At 37.1% G+C, this 15,966-nt stretch overlaps 1 pseudogene; it reads right to left on the bottom strand.

Annotated features, from left to right (window-relative positions):
- Positions 1-12,602: 12,602 nt before the first annotated feature.
- Positions 12,603-15,966, bottom strand: LOC142336772 (MFS-type transporter SLC18B1-like; annotated as a pseudogene).

The raw sequence follows: 15,966 nt of genomic DNA, 5'->3' as shown, positions 1-15,966 counted from the left end.
AAGTAAAATGTAAACTTTTAAATGTCAAATGAACTTTAAAATCGAAACGGGTTTCTCACTCAGGAAAATAATGAATAGACACTTGCTATAGAAGCATTCAAAAGCGAACTTGAAAAACTCTTTTTCGAAATAAAATCTTTTGAAACAAGAACTCAGAGATTCCATTGATTATAATAAGAAGTTCAGAACCTACTCCGCTCACCTGCCTTAAATGACCCCCCCCCCCCCCCACACACACACACACACACACACACACACACACACACACACACACAAACACAACGTTTCAAAATAATTCCAAGTAAAAAAATAGCAAGCGCAGGTGGGCAGCAATTTAGTCGTTTTCGATTAGACCCGGCAAGGATAATGGATCTTTTCAACAATTGCCCCCCCCCCCTTTGCTACCTAGTAGAGATTCGCCACCCCTTCTGTGCTATACTTTACCACAATATTACTTGGCCTACAGTTTAGATAGCCGAATAATAGTTTAAGCGCAATTGCGGACCACTGTTCATGGCCATGCCTCTCATGCGCTGTTGGTTGTAATACGGAAATCGCGGGTCGGTTATCGCGGCGAAGCCAGCCCACCGACCCGCCAGTCGGAAATTCTTTTCACTTTGTATTCCGATTCGGCTAGTTGCCATACCATGGCGTATTTTGTTCTATTCAATTTAACATAGTATGTGCATGCGTGGAAAGTTATTTGTCGTCTCTGATTGGTTAACAAATGGCTCGCTTAAATTCTATTCAAGAATAGCCCCCCCTTTGCAGGGGGGGGGGGTGGCAATTGTTGAAAAGATCCAGGATAATTGTTCTATGTTCTAGTCCTCCAAATTTATTCGGGGGTTAGGAACTTGCGACAGCACGAATGTTGAGCTAATCTTGACTGATCGACATCTCTAGTGGAGACATAAACGCGTTATCATTGAAAAACTTGTAAGAATCAATAAAGACTTCAAGCTTTTCATGGAACCGGATCTTTTCAACAATTGCCCCCCCCCCCCTTGGTACCTAGTAGAGAATCGCCCCCTTCTGTGCTATAGTTTAGCTCAATGTTACTTGGCCAACAGTTTAGATAGCCACATATCAGTTTCCGCTAACGGCCATGCCTCTCATGCGCTGTGGGATGTAATCTGGAAATCACGGGTCGGTTATCGCTGGGAAGCGGGCCAACCGACCCGTCACACTCTAAAAAACGTGCAAGTAAATTTACCTAAAAATTCAGATAAATTTAACTGAACTGTGCATGTGTTTTGGCGTTCCTGCACGCTACCTGCACGGTACCTGCACGTACCTGCAAATGTATTGTACCTGAAGTGGAAAATATCTCTCGGAAACAAGTATTCCTGCGTTATATTCTCTCCATTTCTTCTGAGATGACAGCATTTTCGGACCAGTACACAGACACACAATATTCTGATTAACAAAACCGACTAAATGAATACTTGATGCACATTTCTACCAATTTTTAAAAATAAGTATTGTCCAACTTTTCTAGTGAGCCTGACTTCAGTGTGCAGAATAATTTTCGGTGGTAAGTATTAAATTCTCAGTCTTCCATTTGCCGAAGCAAATTTTTCCTTAGAGCAGTGGAGGCTTGGAACCAGCCGACTTTGCGGTTCCGGGTTTAGGTGTTTTTGCAAGAGTGCAAGAGGAAACTTTTTCAGTTTAGTGAAAAAAAAGTATATTCATTGTTTACCATTTATTTCATTTATTTTCTATAGCAACTTCCGGTCCAAAAGAGATCCAGAGCAATTTACGATATTTTGAATATGTTAAAGGTATTTTAATGACAAATATTTTAAGTTTTTGGTTCACTTCTTTCCAGCTTTGTAAAAATCATAGGGAAGCTTCATGTAATTGTCTTTCCTGTCTGAAAAGACAAGATACTAGTTTTATTTTCAAACTTAGTTTTCCTGTAAAAATTTTGCTTCAAATTGATACATTAAAATCACAAAAAATTAGATGCCTGGTACTTGAACTTTGTTCTCATAAGTTTTAGTTACTATCTATAATGCTTATTGGTATTGATATTAGACCCTGTATTCTCTCACTGAGAGACAGGAGTATGTTCAACTAGGAAATGACATCAAAATAAATCGCACTTAAAAAATAATTTTGTACGGAAATCAATTTTTTTTCATTAATTTCTTTTCTTTCAATCCCAATAGAGTTATGGGAATCAACGGCGGCTATTTTCCGGCAACCTGCCGGGTATGTTTAATTTATCGCTGAATGTTTTTTTACCTAGCTTTTTAAAATTTAGATTCGTATCTGTTTCTATCCGTATTATACGGCACGCAAGTCTATTCTTCCGCAGCTATTCCGGCAATCTGCCGGCTATGTTCATTATGGTAAAGATTTGCAGCAAGATAAAATTAATTTTCTTTTCCTGCTCAGCCTAAAAAGCGTATAAGCTAAAAAGAAACTTTTTGCAGTTTACACTGAAATGTCGTTCGTTTGAAAGTCGGATTGCTTATACCTGATAAAAACAAAGTTTTCTGGATCTTAATGGCAGAATTCTGTTATGTTCAGTCGTTGAACCTGAAATCTGCAGTCTCATGTGTTCGAATTGAGCTTTTCAAAATGAAATAAAAAGCTATTTCTAAAATGCATTTCAATATCATTTTTTCTATTTAAGCCCAATTTGACGCACTACACATTGTAATACATTCGTTTTGTTTAGATCTGCTGACGGGCCCTTTTCTTTGTTCGAGGGATTGGCTGGAACCATGTACTTCCTGATCGATATGTTGGATCACAAGGATGCCAGGTTCCCTTGCTACGAATTTGACTCAGTTTAATACGGCCATCACGAATTACTACGAAAAAATAGATACAATTTATTGGTGCAATTGGAGCCAAAACGAGATTGGAGCAGACTGTTGAAAATGTGAGACAACTAAGTTTTTAAAATGGTGCTTTTAGATGTTACTGATGAATGTTTGAGTTTGTTTTTGTTAAATTTTTGATGTTCAATGGTATTAGCAAAGAAATTGGCAACTTTTATTTGAGATGCTCAGTGAACTTGATTTCAGTTTTTCTAAGCTCAAAGTAGATTTTAATCAATGTTTAAGAATTGAAAGACTAAGTCAGTAAATGCCTAAGAAATACAGCAGACCAAATTCTCGCTAAAATAACAAAAAACTTCAAACAGGCACATTCTTGTTTGTGATCTTTTCCAGTTAAAAATAATTACTAGTTAAATAAATTTTTTGACTTTCACGAGTTTTCATGGGAGTATCGCTTTGTAATGAGGTAGAGGATATTCCATTGTAGCTCCGTTTAGAATTTGGACGGGAGCTTTGGAACCTGGGGAGAACTTGATCTCTACTTCAGCTTAAAGTTTCCTATTCTACCACCTTTTATACAGTTGAACACGATGCTTCGTTGAAAGTTTGTAACACTCTCTTAACCTCGTCATTAGTTAATTTCGAGAAAAATAAAGGTTTTCAAGATTTAGCTGTTAATTTTCAGTAATTAACACTCCCTCACTAGCTACTCAAGCAAAATTGTGGATATTATTTCATGTCTCTTAAAAACGGGGATAAATAAGAATGATAGTCTAAGAAAGCAATTTTCTTGCTTTACTTGTCTTAGATGTGCACTGAAGGTTGTTCCTGATAGATTATCTTCTCCTGATTATTTTGAAAATGATGCTATTCTCGTCATTTTGTACTTTTAAGCTGCCTAATTTTTGTTGAAGAAAAATTTGCTTGTGCCAAATTTACGACCCAGTTTTCAGAGGGTTTTGAGTTCCTGTTGTCAAATTGCTTGCCGACTTTTGGCCTTCATTATTGATCAGGTTTTGTTTGGTATGTATGGGCATAAATTAGTTAACATCTAAATTTCTATAATTTTTTGCATTAATTGCACTGCAACGAAATTTGAAGCGCTTTTTGTAAACATGTGGCTCTTTTTACGCAAAATTTTTTCTTGAACGTTTTGTTCTGAAACATATTGATTTTGCTTCTGAAGTGAATTTTTCACGCGTGACATTTTGATTTTTTTAATCTAAACTGCTCCTGTTGCATAAATCAATGCGATTCTAAGATAACCCAGTACAAAGCCTTCGAATGAGATTACAAAAAGATTGATTATTATGACGGGGTCGGGGGGGGGGGGGCGGGGGGCGAACACCCCGTAGTCGGAGATTTTGCACTGAAAAATTATCTAGGCTACAGCCTCGTCTGTCCGAATCAAATTGCCCCGTCTGATGTTTCAGAACAATTTGTTTGACAAGTCGGTTTATGTTTTTGATTTCAAACGTTACGAAACTTGGGCAAAATTACGAGCGTTGTTGTTTTTATAGATGTCATAAAAGATAGTGAGTCGGTTTTTGCTGAAGCTTTTTGTTAAATTTATAAAAGCTGTCAACTGTAGCTGAACATCAGCTGCAAATGTTGAGAGCAATTATTAAAAAAGAAACCTCAACTTTATTCAAGACTTCAACAGACTAAATTTGTGCAAAACAGACTAAATTTTTTTAAATAACTAACAAAGTTTGCATCAAGGGTATTGGTCACATTTTTCATTTTAAGTCGCTTTTTGGTTTTTTGAAAAACACTACAAAGGCACTACTTAAACGAAAATTCTAAGAACGAAACTGATACAAACTATCAGGTAATAGCTGAACAAAATTTTAAATGAATTTTACGTCAATGAAAATGAATCATTCCAATTTCTCTTACCGATGATTTTAAAGCATCAGAAAGGTGGCAAAGCTATTTGCTCCGTGAATTCTGGGAACTGTCAGCAGATTTTGAACCGAGATAAAATATATGTTTGATTGCACATAGCTAAACAGGTAAAATATAAACGTAATGCCTCTCTGGAGTACAGCTATCAGTTTTTTGTTTCTGACAAAAAACGAAAAAGTTATAATGAATGCTTAGATTTTCTTAGAGAAACCCATTTTGCCGAGAATAAGCGACCCCAAGTTTTTCCTAATTGGTAGCATATCAGTCTTGAGAGTTAAACACAATCAGAACTCTTTTTTAAAGAATTGTCTAAGAAGCTTGCCTTCTTGCAGAATTTTATTCCAAATAGAACACAGAATTAGTTTATTGTTCGCTGGTTTCAATTTTGTTGATTCATTTTGATTCCAGACTTGCTCTAGCACCACGCACCAGTGCTTTATTTTTTAATTCTTTTACTTACAAAAACGGTGTAAACATGTAAAACCCGGAGGTCATTAAGTCGCGGAGTAGCTGTCTAAGAATCTTCCGCCTTACTAATCTGTAAGTATGCGATTCACAAAAAAATTCATGGGTTTAAGTTTGACTCTTATTGGGGGTGCATAACATACTGAATCGCACAAACGGAAAACTTCCTTTTTTGCGATCAGTGCGCTGGACTTTCAAGTCTTCACAAAGTTCATCTCGCTCCAATAATATGGTACCAGGAAGTGATTGTACAGTGTAATATCCGATAAAAATGTATGAAATAGAACTTGACATCGACTGCTCCATTATAAATGCATTCAATCAAAATAGAGGAGCTATGACTCAAGTTACCAAATTGTCAAAATAGATCTGTAGCGCCCGCTATTAAACGTAATAGGAGATGGGATTTTAGGCGAAATCTCGATTAGGAGCAGACAATTTTTCGTTAGGCACAAAATTTAATCCAACTTTTGTAGAGATTAGGCCAAACTCAATAAAGACAAGTAAAGACGGTGTATCCGCTCGATGGTATATCCGATCGTCTTAACATTAAAAAAATGATTCAACTAAATACTTGTAAGTTTTTTCATGTTCCTATTTTTCGTCTTCTTACACCCATTGGTAGTATCCGACAACGGTACTTTTTGTAGACGTGGAGATAAGCCGCACAGAAGCAAGCCGGCTTTGAACAAAAAATTACAAACCTGTGAAAAGTCCAGAAGTTAAATCAAGCTAAATGTCGGAAAGTTCGACCAACACAAAAACTTCTTTGAGGAAGAAGGTAAGTTATCGGGTCAACCATCTTTCGCAAACGAGATGGGGTTTTACTGTTCCCGGGAAAACGTGTTTAACATGTCGTTCACGTGGAATTACATATCGCTGCATAGCGACCGAGATTGGTAAAGCCCAATGAGCTGGTAAATTGCACGTTTCGAGGCATCGAATGGTCATCAAATGTCGCCACTGGGATCACTAACTTGTGATGTTGAGTGAAACGTAAGTGACTATAAGCAATAGCAGGTGTTCAGTCCGATGAAAAATTTGGGCTTCTTGGGATAATATATATTACCACATGAAGGCGTCAATGCAGTGTGTGATGAACCACTGCCTGTAAAGCGCATATGAGGATGATACAATGCGCATGAGCCTGGTCCATGTTAGCCGCCGACAAATTAAGATGTAATAGGGGATAGGATACTAGGCGAAATCTCAATAAGCACAACCAATTTTTATAGTCATTAGGCGAAAATTTCCAATTAAATTTCTAGAACTAAGGTCCAGACCAACAAAACAGACTGTACTTCAGTATCTACTTGACGCTAAAAGTACTCAAATGTCCGTAGCAATTTACTTAACCTAAAATTGGTCGATAAAACAATGTACTGTATTTGTACTTTTTACACATTCGATAAAGGGATTATGTTTAAACAAGACTTAATAAGGGATAGAATTAAATTGAAACACTGCAAACTTATATTTTAAAAAACACTTCCTCTGTGCTTTCGAAAGCTACTGTTTTTTTAGGGTAAGAAAAATGTGGGAAAAATTGAGTTGCTTCTAGCGTCAATCGAATTTTGAAGTTCCGTCTTGAAGTTGTTTAATTGGCTTCCGCCTGATTTGTACTAAAATTAGTTGGATTTTTTTCCTGACGGCTCTGAAGTTCGTCTTTGCGTAATCGATCTTAGGACTTATATCCTCGGCCCCGTTGTAATAACGTTACATTCCATTTAAAGAGATCAGGATAGCTATTAAAGCTACATCTTTCTGAGGAAAAGAGTAATAAATGAAGAAAGGGCTAATTTTCTTTCCGTCGTTCGAAGCGTAGGAGACTCTGATGTCGACTTTATTGCGTGCCTCACAGAACAATTACGCTACTGCGACCTCAAAACGCTTAAAACAGCAACCTACCCCTAGGGGGAGTTGTTTGAAATAAACTTCATCTCAGGCTTGAGAGACACTGAGACCATATTAAGTATACAAGATCGCTTCAAAGATAAACTGACTATTTCTTTCTCTGAAATGACAGAAAATCTATAGTTCTGAAGCCGAGGCTTTTTGCAATTTTTATTAGAAACCGCAAGTAATTACAGAAATAGGACTCAGAAAACCAAGTGAAATAAGAATTAGAAAGACCTTCAGAAAACTAAATGAGAATACTATTGGAACCAAAGGCAGCAGTGGTAACTAGTGTAGTAGACGTAGAGATAACTCACATAGCTGCAAACCTGGTCCAGCTTCGAGAAAAAAAACGTGAAAAGGTGTTTTAACCGCGAAAACATGCCGAAGTTAAATCCCGCTAAATTTTGTAAAGTTTGACCAATTGCGGGAAGTAAATTGTAAGTTGTCGGTCAAACACTTTCCGAATCCGAGATGGAATGTACTATTCCCTGGAGAAAGTGTAGCATGTAATATACATGGCAGAACATAACAGTAACCAGACAAATAAATCATGTTGAAAAAAATGGTAATAGCACAGGGACATCGCATTACATTTGGACTGAGATTGGTAAACCCCAGTTAGCTGGAAAAATCACAGGTCCTGTCGTTTCTGGGATCACGAACTTGTGACTTTGATGGAACGGAAGCAAGAATAGGCATCACTATCTAGCAGGTTTGCGATCCATGAAAAAATTTGGACTATGGGAAGAGGTATACTACTCCATGAGGTCGGCGGTCAATGTAGTGTACGGTGATCCACTACCTGCATTCAGAGTATACAAAGTACATGTGAGACTCAAACCGGTATGTTAGCCAATGTTTTAGAAGGCGAGAAATATACGTCTACCTTTAAAAGACAGGTTCAAAAAGAAACTCGAGTTAAGGGCTCGACAAGGTTTCTTTGAGCCATTGCAGCCTTGGGTGTCGAATTCCGTCACCAGCAGTATTTTCAGCGAGAGACAATTGGAGCTCTAAGATTATGTGTGGGCCTGTAAGTTCACATCCAGACCAAACTTATGGACGGGGATTACCCAATCCCAGAAATGGAGACCGTATTCCCTAATCTATATGGGGTTCTTACTTTGGCCAAATCGTTTTATCAGACACATGTCAAATTGAGCTAGACGGGGCTGCAAAGTAAATATGCACAATCAACACATCTCAATGATTATTCGACATATGCGGGCTTGTTCGTGGTCTGAAAATTGTCTCGTCGGTCTTCGAAAAATGAGCAGAATCACATTGCAAGGGAATCAAGGAATTGGCCATCTCTAAATACGTAATGATGTTGTCCTCGTGAGCACAAAAATGAAGCTATTCTTGATCGGAAGGAGATTTACTCTACAGACTGACAAAGAAAAATTCAAATAACTTACACAATTGCATTAACTAAAATTCCGAGATAGGCAACAGCGCTTATGGGAATCGACTTCAAATTGAAATACCTACCTGGTAAGGGAATTTTCGCACGTTGATTCTCTGAGTAAACTAGACTTCCTCGACAATGAGGGCTGATCGAGCTTGTAGTGAGTGAAACAATGTCTGTCCACCCTGGTAACCCAGAAACATATCAGAACTTAGCTTTAGTTGAATGGATTATTCCAGGATGTCATCCAAAGAATAAATAATGGCAACTGGAAACAGTGCGCTGAAGCAGATAAAGAGTTCGATTACTAGAAGTCTGACAACCCACGACGGAACCTTTTTTCGTGGTGTTGTGACTTTCATTCGACTCAAACTCGGGATCGTTTCCGTTTGTGCCCCCCCCCAGTACGTTATGCGCCCCCCAGTTACAGCGCACGAGTCATAACATAGTAAATCATCATGTAAAAATATTGCACGTGCGTCGGGAGGTGCAAATAATATGCGCCCACTAAGCTGGGGGGGCACAAACGGAAAAGATCCCAAACTCGGTTTCCTTTTCATGACAAAGTAACATTAAACCTGCACAGGAAAGAAAGCAACCAAAACAACAGTCTGAATGGTTGCCTGAGGGCCCAACATCAGTCAGAATGTTCTTCGATATGTCAGTAAATGTAAAAATTGACGCGAAAACTGGCACGTTTTTTAGTGCGGACCTAGGACAGTGCATTGAACGATTTGGGATAAAAGAGGTGGAAACACACATTTATCATTGCTAAGCGGACTATTCAAGCGAGCAATTTCATCAGTGAAATAGGTCATACAAGTCCGGAGTCCTAATCTGACTGTCACTTGGAGCTTTTAGCAGCGGGCTTTTATGACCCACCAAAACTCCTCAAAGACGCTGGGGAAAATTTTTTGGAACTACTGCGGGGAAGACTTGCAGTGGTCACACATTTCGATTTGTGTTTGCCAGCCCTCTTCAAAATGACAAGCAGTTCAAGAAAACTTCCAGTTACCTTCATTATCTGGAAGAGAATGAACAACTTGTTCATTCAGCCAGAAGATTCGAAAAATGGTGTGCTTGTTAGTAAAAATTATGTTTATCAACTGGAACCTAATCACATCAAGAATGAATCTACTTCTTAGCAATCAACTGACGAACAAGCCTATTGTTCCCTTAACTAAAAGGGAGACATCTTCACAGACAACAAGAAAATCCAGCAGAAAAAGAATGGAACCAGGTCGATTTAGAGAACCTATCGGCACAATTTTTTAATTTGGAGAGTATGTAATGGTTGTCAATAGAATTTCAAAAATTTGGATGTTTTCCTTTGTTGAAGTTTCACAAAGCCAAGCTCGAACTTATCTGACAATTTCTGATCTTGTTTTGGTAAATACTGGTCACAAAGTTAAACTTGATTCTTTTTCTAATTTTGTCTTGGAGTTATCAATATCTTTATTATCTTCCAATCACATGTCAAAAATTAGTTTCTCTCGCCCTTGAACATCAAGACCTGATTCTAACATCCACTGACCTGAAACTGATGAACTCAATTTCATGAAAAATAACAAAAGGGGAAGTCATGTCCGGGTATCCGAACCAAAATCTATTTCACGGGCCAACCAAGCTAAATTATTTTTAGCTAATCTAAATTTTTCAGTTTTTCGCACAGATAAGTAATATAAAATTTAGCTAAATTTTTTATTTTCAATCGATTTAAAATTAAAATATAACCTAATGAGTTCTTTTGAACCGTGCACGAGACTACATCAGTGAAATATTGTTTACCCCATTTAACTCATCTCATACGAAAACGGCTCTGCAGTTTTCCCTGTTGCCCTACTTTGCATCTTAGCGCCGGGCTGATATTTCAAAACAACCAAAATTATTGCGGAATTATAAAAAACGGTATCTTTGAAATGTTCCTGAACAACGAATTGATCGTTCAAGACGTTTTACAATATTCCATTTGATGAGAAGTTACACCTAATCGCTTTATCACTTTGCACATACGCTGAAGTACTTCAATTGAACTTCGTCGTATTTTGGAGTACTTCAACGTTTATGCAAAGGGATAAAACGAGTACTCATAATTTTTTGTGAAGTTGTGCTCAACTTGCTCAAGTCAATTATTAGCCTTTAAATTTGTGATAGCGCATTGCCATGGAAAAGTAAGGCTTGCAAATAAAGTTTTCCGAAACCAAATCCTTGATTAGGTTTTTTGCAAAAAGAAGTCGCGATAAAATCTCTTCAAATATTGTTGGTAACAAGCGGTTTTTACGAGCAAGTGGTTTTTGCAGGAAAACAAGTTAAGACAATTGTTTGTTTGGTTTTACTCTAGCAAAACAAGACAAGTGAAAAGTTTTGATTTCTGTCAATTATGTCACAATACAAGCAAAGAACCAGGCCGCTTTCTATTATTAGCCCCATTTCAAAGATTGTAAAAAACTGTGGTTTCCTATGAAAAAAACCGCCTAAAAGTATTTTTGTTTCTCTTTGCTACCGTTGGTGTTTCAACTAAAAAAGTCGTTGGTTTATTTAAGTTTCAGACGTTGGAAATTGTTGATAAGTTTGGCTTCAAACTTTCGAAACGTTGTTTTTTTTAGTTGAAATTTGTTTTTATCCGAAAAAAAGAGGAACGCGAATAAAAAAATTGACCTTAAAGCTTGTTTCAAAGGTAGGAAATGGTCGGTATCGTCAAAAGTAATACGAAAAATAAGAGATTAATGACAATAATAATTATAGTAATAGTAAAAAAAAGAATAATAAATAAAAAAAGGGCCTAATACTTTTATTTGTTTATAAAAAAAATCTATATTCCAGAACATTTGGTTTTAAACATTGGAAACTATTCGTGACAAAACCTAGGAGAGCGTTGGAAGATTTGACTTTGAAAAGTAAAGAATCGTTTGTGTATTTGGTTTTAGAACGTACAAAACTGTTGGTTTGGTCGGCTTTCAAGCAAAAATATTCGGTTTGATCTGTTCTAAAAGTATTTTGGTATGTTCATATTAAAACGTCGGAAAACCTTGGTGCCCTCTGATTGAATAATTGCCCGCGCGTTTGGTTTTAAGCGTCGAAAATTGTTTTGTACATACAATTCCAACCGTTGCAAAGTGCCGGTTGTTCAGTTTATACCATCGTAAATCTTGCGTCCAGTTTCAATTGTCAAATTTGACGGTAAGCTCTGTTCAAAAATTGACAGTTTAAAACATCTAAACTGTCTGAAATTGTCGGTGAGTTTGGTTGAAACCATCAAAAACTGAAATAGTCGAGGCGTTCGGTTTTAACAGTTGAAATTTGTCAGTGAACGGCCGGAAGTTTTGGATGCGTTTGGTTTACGCTCCCGGAAATCTTCGGTGCTTTCTGTTAAATCTTTGTCTGTCGTCGATGCCTTTCGTTGAAAACGCCTGAATTTCTCGGTTTGATTGGTTTAAAACGTCTATTAAAACGATTTACTTTGTTCTTCTGGATTAAGGATGAAGAGTAATTTCACTAAATTTTGCCATAACAATTTTGACATTGAGCGTGGTGCCTCCAAAAATGATATCGATTAGAAAATCCACGCTTGAGAGAACCAGCTAAACACGGTGAAAAATTTGTTATAGAAAATAATTTTTTATAAAAAGAAGTTCTCAATAAATGCGTCAGTTAGTGTTAGTTTTTGACCGTTGTTCCCAAGTTATCAAACAAATGATAGTTTCTAGGACTTTGGGTAAATTTTGAATTAAGGAAGCCGCTCAAAAAATGGTGGGTCAAAAATAAAATCCTTCGTCGTCATGGAAACCTTTGAATACAATATCGTTCAGGAAAGTTATTTTTTAGGCTATGTTAAAAAAGTAACTTTGCTCGAGATTCGCAGTAAAAGCAATTGAATATGAAGTCATTGTTAATGAAAATGAATTAAACATAAGTTTTTTTCAAATCAAATTGCTGCTTTCAATTTGAAAAATCTTAATTTGGAAACGAAAACCTTATTTTTTTCTAAACAAGCTGCAAACAAAGTTTGTTTCGTGATCAGATGTTTAGGCTACTCAAAAGCAGAGTGTGGTTTTTTGTAAGCTTTTTTCATAGACGAAATATCTGTTGAGATATTGAACTAAAGAACGAAAAATGAGCAACAAAAACTTCAATTCATTAAATCAAGTTTTTGTTTTCTTCTGGAATAAAGAAGTATGTTTTGCGCAGTAAATTTTTGGTGAACAAGACATAAAAACATGGAAAGAATGATATAAGGAATAAACAACTAAGAAGTAAACAACTGTAGTAATAGCCATACTTATCCATAAAAATACCACCAACTATAATTGACCCAAACAATCCACCAGAAGCAAAACAAGCATTTGACAAAATGCGGCAATTAATTTGACGTTGCTTTCAATTCGAAAACCAACAATATAGGCTAGTTTCTCGAAAAGCAAATACACCGCCGCATAGCCACCCGCGTTTGCGGCTCCAAGTTCGCTCAGACCTAAGATTACCCAATTTTTTGTCTCAATAGCTCTAATTGCACCGGGCAGTGATAGCCCAGCAAGCCCCAAAGAACCCGCCAGACAAGCGATGAGAAAAATCCAGCTTGACCTCGATCAACCAGCCAACCCAAAAATGGAAAAAGATAACATTTACGCCAAGAAATGATAAAAAAATAAAATCCAGATGAATCGCCCCCAACTGCAAATTTTTCCAGAAGATAGGCCGCTAGGGCGACGTCAATAAAAACTGTAGTCGCTGAGTGAAATGCCAGCGTCAGGCCGACAGCAATAACAGCCGGACGGGTCGCAAAATAAACAAACGTGTACCCGGGCGATTCTGTTTCACCATCATTGGGGTCCAATAATTTTGCTTCGGCTTCTTCGTGGGTTTTTGGGTTATTTAGCAGTGGATTACCTCTAAAAGGTTTATCTTTTTCGACGGCCTTGTTTGGCAGAAATAAAACACAAATAATTACCATCAGAATTTGACAACAAGCTGCGAAGGTAAAGGGTGTGACGTACCCCCCCCCCCCCCCCCCCCAACTGAAAATAGCAGACTTCCTATAAGAGGACCCAACATAATCCCCAGTCCCAAAGATGTTTCGAACAAAGTAGTAATTCTACCAGACCACTCGGGGTAAAGAGGGACCAGCAAAGGCAGCCCAGTGGAATAAACCATAGAGGCACCTGTGCCCATTAGAACCCGAAGTAAAGTGCATCAAGTGATGAAGGTAATACCCCCTTTACTAAAACCCATAATTCCAAATAACCCATTGCTCGTTGCAGACAATAAAGCGCCAATACAGAAAAAGTATTTCTGATTTTTAGGAGGAATAAATGAAGCCAAAATGAAGGCGGCGAACAAATTTGCAACGTCGAATGATCCAGTTATAATTCCGATGGAAGTAGTCGAAATGCCTTTGTGTTCCGCCGCTTCTGTTGGGAAAAATGGGCCGATTTGGGAATAGTTCACGCCTTCTGCTATTACTAATGCTAGGCCCAGCAGAACTGGGGCTAACTTGACAAATTCAGATTGCTTCATAGTGAGAGAATTCTGGCTTAACATAAATTTGACCGAAGGTTAAGTAGCGCAACAAAGAATGGCCAAAAAAATTATTCCTAAATCTGCAAAATGCAAGTATTAAGTATCCGCATAAAGTGTTAGTAAAGATTTGTTAATTGTTAAGTAAAGATGAAAGTATTATAAGTATTCCGACCCCACTTAGTGCAAAGAACAGTGCTCAACTTTTTTTGATATCGATTGATATATTTGTTGCGGAGAGCTGTGAATGGTATCATTAGAAAACCCGCCTAGCATGAGAGCGTTTCTCAATGTGAGCATTTTTCAATTCTAGCCTTTTTCAACGAATTATCAGACCTCGAAATCTCTGTGACCATTTTTACAATTTGTCGGTATTTTGTCCGTTTTTTAACGTCGCTCTCGGTCACTTTTAAAAATTATAAGCTCTATTAAAAGATATTAGAATTAAGTCCTTATAATGCGGCAGTAATAACTCTTAAAGTGTCAAATCTGGCAGCAAGGTAGTCGTCTGAGACAACAATTCATTCCGAACAGTTGCAGCTACGCTTGAAATCTTGGTTTCATTTGCGTTCTGTTTGTGAATCTTTTCAGGTAAGTTTAACAGGTCTATTTAACTAATGCCAAATTTTTTATCCATTTATAGAGTTAGGTATAATTATAATACATGAGTTTCTCAACACTATGTGCCATTTGTAAGAGATCTGGAAACTCAAATCCTTGCAGCGACGAGGGTTCACTCATTTGCCAACGATTTTGCTGCCGCGTTCTGTTAAGTGTTCTTTGGTTAGCTAGAAATTTGGCAGCTGTTTATCTACTGATGTCTTTCTGGGCAACAAAAATTTCTGGCGTAGAGTGTCATCAGGCATTGCTGCTCTGTCTTTCGACGCCGAGCGTAATTTTCTCTTTTCAATATCTCTTGGAGCAGGTATATTGCTATGAACGTTGATAACCCTGATTTGATCATCTCGTAGCCTGATTCTGCCATTGCTTTTTGTAATGCAGCAGCGCCAGGGTTATGCGCAATCACTAAGTTGTTCATACTTAATTTAGTACTGGTTTGGAACGATTTGTAATTCCATTTTTTTGTTTTTTGAATGAAATTCATATTAATAATTTGTGTCAAAATTATGACGCCATACATCGTAAGGCACTTGTTTGTATTCTTTCCAATTACAACAAAACCTGTCAATGAGTTTAACACCTAGTTTTGCTTTTGACATTTTGATAATTGGATTCAGTTTAACCTAACTGTGAGATTAACTTTCGTTAATTAATGCGTTGAATCACAATCTCTAAAATTTTGGGACTATTTTGTCTGGGACTGTTTTGTCTGGTGTTGTTCTGTCCGGACACGCTTGAGAGACACTGGAGTTTGAAATTTGATTCTAAGATTGTGTAGAATTTATGTTCAGAATGCCAGTTTTTTGGTTTGGCAAAACCAAGTGTTAACTTGTTCATTTTTTGCTTGAGAAGTTATATTAGATTTGGTCGCACCTATTCAACCAAATGACATGGCCAGTTCAATTTTTCGGTCTTTCTTCTCTTCAAAAAATTATCTTCAATGGTAATTCTTTCTTTAAATTTTACGGGTCTGTTTTTATGTTTTCAATTGCAGAGCATGAACTACTTTTTTACTATTTTATCCTGATTCTTTTAACGATGTTACTCCTATTATTGCATCATTTGAAATCTTAATGAGGTATGAGCGGGGTCGGATCAGTGTATGTGCAAACGCACATTAGCGAGCTACGATCAAAAGGAAAAAAAACTTTCGGAATGGTTGAAGAATATTTGAAGGCAAATTTAGTTCAGAGTCCAAGGATTTTATTCGCAATAAGCGTCATATTTATCCGCAATAATAACCAATGCTCGATTTTTGGCAATCATAACTTCAAAAACTAACTTTGAACTTGTTTCTTTTGTAATGACATTTACTATTCAAACAAAGTAAAATTAGTTCAACATGTTTGAAACCGGATTGGT

This window comes from Convolutriloba macropyga, chromosome 3 (genome assembly GCF_964194025.1).
Source record: "Convolutriloba macropyga chromosome 3, txConMacr16.3, whole genome shotgun sequence".
NCBI lineage: Eukaryota > Metazoa > Xenacoelomorpha > Acoela > Convolutidae > Convolutriloba > Convolutriloba macropyga.
The sequence above is the reverse complement of the archived record's forward strand: the minus strand, read 5'-3'. Positions and strand labels throughout refer to the sequence as shown.